Below are 6,210 nucleotides of genomic sequence, written 5' to 3' on the forward strand. Positions count from 1 at the left end.
CATGGGGTATAAAAGTGTAGACAAACAGGGTAGTATTTTTCAATCATCAAATGTTATAGATGTAGAAAAGTATAGCATGGGTAAGCATAATAGAATGAACATCTCATATGCCCAATTCCCTTCAGATACAACACCTTATGACTATGAAGAAAAAAGAGGATTTAACACACCCGATTCATCTCCATTGAAAATTCCACCATTTTCTAGAGAGGTAAAATACAGAGAAAAATATGGGCATCTAATGGGGGGCTCTGATAGTTATGTTACTAGGAGGGTGATTGCTAATTCTCCTCAGCAATTCCAACAGGTTTCTCTCTTGAATTCTGGTCAATAAACTGTGGTTTCTGAAGCTATTAACATAGAAGAGTAGGAAGATGATTTTATGAGGAGCAGTCTATTTCCATATTAGACAAGCTATGGCTTTGCAAGAGTACAGAATGAGCAAGTGAGAGGTAAGTGGATGCATATTTATTTTTAAAATCATGTTCATTATAATAAGATTGTATGTGATACTAGTATCGCTAGTATTTTAAGGGACCTTCCTTGCAGTGTTACCCTCCTGAATTTTAATCCCCACTCCCCCGATGTAGATATATAAGGATTAAGCACTGTAGTATAAAATCTCGTTAATTGTACTAGCCCGTGAGCTCACAAAACTAATGCTAGTGTATCAGTAATTTGAAAAAGTATTTTGGAGACACTCATGTCTTTCTGACCAAATTTATAAGTCTACTAAACAAAATGATCATTAGAATCACCTCTGAAAGGGTAAGTGCAATAAGGGATCTAATGCATTATTATCTTGTAGTCCAGTTTCTTTGAACTTCTATTCCAGCCCAACTTGCAAACTCTGAGTTAGAGGAAGATCACACTTTTGGAGTTGGTTCCTTGCCTAAAGGTGAGTTTCATTACTTTCTCTCATAAAGACTCATATTTGATGAGGGAAACGTTGATGGTCATGCTACTAATGATGTTGATGTGGATGATCCTAATGCTTCTTAATGTTCATATTGTGATTTTAGAGAACACCTCGATCTTGCCTCACATAGACATCATTCAAAAGCAGTGGAAATGACCCTAAGTCTGGCTTATCCACAATGAAATATGTGGGTGTACGACACTAGTTCTTGCAACTAGCCTCCTCCCCTTCCAATGCATATCAAATATACATACATACAAGCTATTTTTTCATGAAAAGAACTTCAACAGTTGGTCATACTAGAAGTTCTAGCAAGATATATCAGCATAGCTATGGATTTGTCAGCCCAGATGACTTAAATTTGGTTCTGGTATGGTAAGTTGTGTGGAACAGAGTGGATTTAAGTGGTGTGAAGAATGGAACTTTAGTTTTCAAGGTTACTGGGTCCAGGAATTCAATTAGTGTATTAGTTGTTTGTGGGCAGATTAGACTATTTTTCTTGCAGAGGCATGATCAGAATCATTTTATCACCCACAAAGCATATTGAAATGTATTGGTTGAATTTAAACTTTAACAAAAGTTGTTTTACTGCCCGTTCTTCAAATCCATTGAACTTTGATGCCTTAGCTGTAGATTTGTTCTACATTTTCACACATATTTTTTCTATGTTTTCCAGTGATTCAACAACAGTTAGGGTTTTAGGGTTGAATTTCAATATGTTCATTGATTTGTTTGGCGCATATTTTCATGAATAAACCGAATCGTGGGCGAGTGCAGCACAACTTAATGATGACTCTAATCCATTTAAAAGGGAGGCAATTGTTGTCATAGAAGGTCTAAAGAAAATGGGCATACACCTAATCATGGTTACAAGAGATAAGTAGACAACAATCGATGAAATGCAATTCCCTACCCCTACCATACACCTTGCCTTAGTAGAACTAGGTGCCTTAGAAGATTGATTTTTGCTCATCATAGGAGAGCCAAAACTAACCACTAGTTGTGATTTTTCTATCATCAATACTTCTAAGTTAATCAGAAAATCCTTGCAACCCAATTGGCTGTCGACACATGATGATCATAGACCTACAATAGAATCTCGATATCATTCTCCCCTTTAACAATGGAAACTTTATAGTTCCAGTTCCAAATAGGGCATAAACCTAAGATTCTTCTTATTCTTTTTAGTAGCCAACTCCCTCTTTCATTGGGGAGTCCAACACATATGGAAGAAGATTTCCAAGTTCATCCATCACAACCTTGATATGGAGGTTGGAATTAGTTTTACCAAGCCTTGATAGGTATGCATCAAATGTGTTAGTCAAAAGGTCTCATCAATTCAACAACGAAGACTTTTTCAAGAAGATATCCATGGACATACAATCCATAATGCCAAATCTCAGGTGAATTTTCTCCATCTTAAACTCATTTATTTTGATCTTTGTCATGTGATAACTAAGACTCTCTCATTTATATTTGCTCAAGTTTATTTATTTGTGGATAAATAACTTATGTTGCTTAACTTTATTGGATTATGTCCCCTTTCTTTCCCTCTTTCCTTATCCCCTAGCTGTTAGTTTCCCATTTCATAGTTTTTCCACCATTCATCTCAAGCCATGTTGTCTTCTACCTTCATTTTTTCCCCTTCTTGGCCAGTTGATTTCCATACCATCCCCATCCTTTATTTCCACAATTTGATCCATCCCACCCTTTCTTTGCATCCTTACAACTACACAATTACATGAACAATGAGAGGAGCATGACATTGATGAAGGTACAAATTGTTATTAAAGTAGCCATGCCCCACTGTAAGATATTCAATTACATTGATGGTAAGTAGTGTGGTGTAGCATCCCTACTCTTCTCTGTGCAGGTGGATGATATTCCTTTTAATAGAGTTGAAGGAAACAAACAATTGTGAGCTCCCTAAACTTTAACATTGCCTATACCTTTGACAGAATATTTATTGCCTAACTACTAAGAAAATCGTCCTATAAGCCAATGTTCTCACGTGAAGAATATACATTTTGTATGGATGTCTTCAAAATAACTATGTAGAAATTTATAGTTTAGATTTAGCCATTTCTTCCATCTTAAACTCACTTTTCTCATTTGTTTTCATCTTCAGCATGTGGCTAAAAGTCGGGAAAGTCTTCTTCATATCTATTCAATCTTATTATCTTTGCACATAAAGAGATAGATAAAATCCTCATTTTATCATCCCATTTACCTTCCAGGCGCAATTGAATCAATTTATTCTACTAAAGCACTTCATGTGAACTAGTTTCCAAGCATGAATTTCTCTTGTTGTTTCTCCTTAGCAAATTGAGATTGAATAAAAAATTTCCTCGAGAATAAAACAAGTGAAGATTTCTTTCACATGTCACTTCTTCTCAAACTCAATGTCTCTTCTTTATATGAGTTTCTTCTCTTGAGGCTAATTCCTCTACTGCCAATTACAATCAGTCTATGACCTAAAACAACCAAGTCGAACAAGATTATAGACACAACTTGTGAAGAAAATAAAACAATATCTAACCCAATTGAGTTAAAGATATTGCACATTGTAGCTAATGTTAAGAGTAGTGGTAAGTTGTATGCAAATACACCCTCACTAACACTAATCGATGAAGAGATTTTAAATTTAAAGAATAGGTGTAAGATTTCTTGAATAAAGCTAATAAATTTTAGAGTAGTCATTTAAGTAACAATCCATAGATAAGGCTGTAGAATCTTGTAGCCCAGTAAAAGACAAATAATTTACTCAATGGAAATTTCAAGAGAGAAATATGAAGCTTAAACTCAGCTTGGAATTTGTATGCATCCAACCTGGAACAAATGTATAAAGTCAAGTTGCAATTGAGAGCCTTGATAGATCATGCTCTGTCCTTGTATAATTAATCCAACAGAGCAATGTTTCTTTGGTATCCCCATGATGAAAAAGTTGGATGCTATCATCAAAGAGTTGCTAATTCTCTTGAATATTTGGTAGGTTTCAGTGAGTCTGTAACAGACAAGGTTCATATACTCACAAATATTCAGAATATATGGAATATGGTAATATCCATAATAGGACAAGTAATATTTACATATAAATAATATTTATATATAAGAATGTTGAATGTACAATTCATATCATTGGTTCCAAATGAGTGTTGAAATTCGATTGCAAGTTGAATTTCTGATCTTGGTAATTACTTGTGAGAGAATTATTATTCTCTTACCATTATTTATTCTTCATCAAACAATTATACTTTAACAATTTTAATTGTAAGAGATTACTAATTCCTATGGTTTGTAGCATATATGGATGAGTGTTAGGATCCAAAGATATTGGGGTTGTCTTGGTTTTTGAAATGGATATTTTTTAGGATGTAAATAAATATGAAAGAAGAAATTCAAGTGAGTACATTTGGTTAGATACATTGGAAGGGTGTGTATATGACATAGTTTTAGAAACAATTCCAAAATGCCATTTGTTTGCCATATTTGATATTTTTGGTGGGTATGTGGAGATAACATGCAAAAATGATACTATGGGGTACAACTAGTTAAGAATGGACCAATAGTGGAAATGATAATAACCTGGATTTATATATTGTTTTTAACATCAAATTTACATCATGGTAAAAATATGAATATCCCATTAAGTATTACCTAAAGATGATTCAAAGAATCTCACCTTTAGCCTAAGTACATGGTAGAGTAATTTCTGAGGTGTAAAGTTTTATTAGAGGCACTGTTTGTTTGTTTTGGTTAGAAAAGGGTTTTCTCTTGGTTTTATGTGAATTTCAATTTATCATTTGTAGCACGTTGAGAAATGGGAAAGAATAACATGTGACATTTATTTTGCAGAAATTGATGTTGAATGAAAGGATATAGAATTTAACCAAGCTACAATCTACTTTGGTAAAGGCAGAGGAACATCTTAAAAATCTATCTAAGAATACACCATATACAAATTTTGAACAAAAGCAATATATGGGTTTTTATTTTGCATATATGTTCTTTTTCCTACCTCATTAAGGTCAATTTTTTTGTTGTCCTACTTGATTGATACCTTCTCATGATAGGAAGACTTTAAATATGAATTAATATGTTCCTTAAACAAATCAAATTCAAAGTTTATAGATATAAAGATAAAAAAAAATGTCAATGCCTTTGTTTGATTGTTACTTGACTCTGATGTGGGTAGGTTATAGGAAATGAGATTAAAAAAAGGATGGGGAGACAATGTAGAGCATGTATTGGATATGATTCATTTGTTGTTGGAGATCCTTCAGGCACTTGCGTCATCAACTTTGGAAATGTTTCTAGTAGGGATTCCTATGATTTTTAATGTTGTGATTCTTTCACCTAATGGCTATTTTTGGGAAAAAATATGTTTTAGGAATGCTAGACAAGACACAGGTGGATAGGTAAACAAATATTTTATAATTGCAATGTGCATTCCATGATATCCCATCTTTATTGTTTGATTGTATTTTGAATGTTTCCTTTGATTTTGTTTTGTTTTTTAACCATGAAATTGAAAATACTTGGTATCATGTCCATTTAAACATCCAAATATTGAATATGAGATTAGTATTACCTGATATTAATTGAAATACTTTTAGCTATTTTGTGTTAAGAAAATTTCATGACTATTAGAAAAGTTTACTTTCATGTTGTTATTTGAGAACATTTTGTCTATATACTTGACCAAGTTCATGCATTAGAGAATGAAATGTGTTCTGAATAAAACAATAAGGATTAGACATCACACCTTAGATGATTTGTTTTCACGAGTTATCTACAGTCTGAGATTTTTAGCATGTAACTTAGTTGGCTTGATTGTGCATACGATTTCTCTAAAGATTGAATACTAAGTTACTAAGCTATTCTTTTCTATGGTGACGTTTGAATTTCATTATTTATACAGGTCATTTAACCACATAGTGTCCACTATCTGACCCAACTGAAGAAAAATTGTTCGAGTTTCTGGCTTTTATGGAGAAAAATGGCATTGACATTGTTGATGTTGAGGTATATGTCGTATAAATATTTTATAGTCTACTTTAGTTTATATTCCAATATTCATCATATTTCATGTCTTATACTCTACATTGTATCTTCTTTCGTTTTCAGGAGAGGAACTTAATATTGATGGTAAGAAGCAAGAATTGAAGAAATAGGAGAACAATAACACTGGAGCGATAAATGCAAAAAGAGAAAGAAGAGAACTAGTCTAGTGATATCCTTAGAGCCAATATCTCACATAAGACACATAAATAGAGATTGATGCTCAAGTC

Source organism: Pinus tabuliformis, chromosome 1_1 (genome assembly GCF_031772625.1).
Source record: "Pinus tabuliformis cultivar Carrire ecotype Pingquan chromosome 1_1, CPIR1, whole genome shotgun sequence".
Classification (NCBI taxonomy): domain Eukaryota; kingdom Viridiplantae; phylum Streptophyta; class Pinopsida; order Pinales; family Pinaceae; genus Pinus; species Pinus tabuliformis.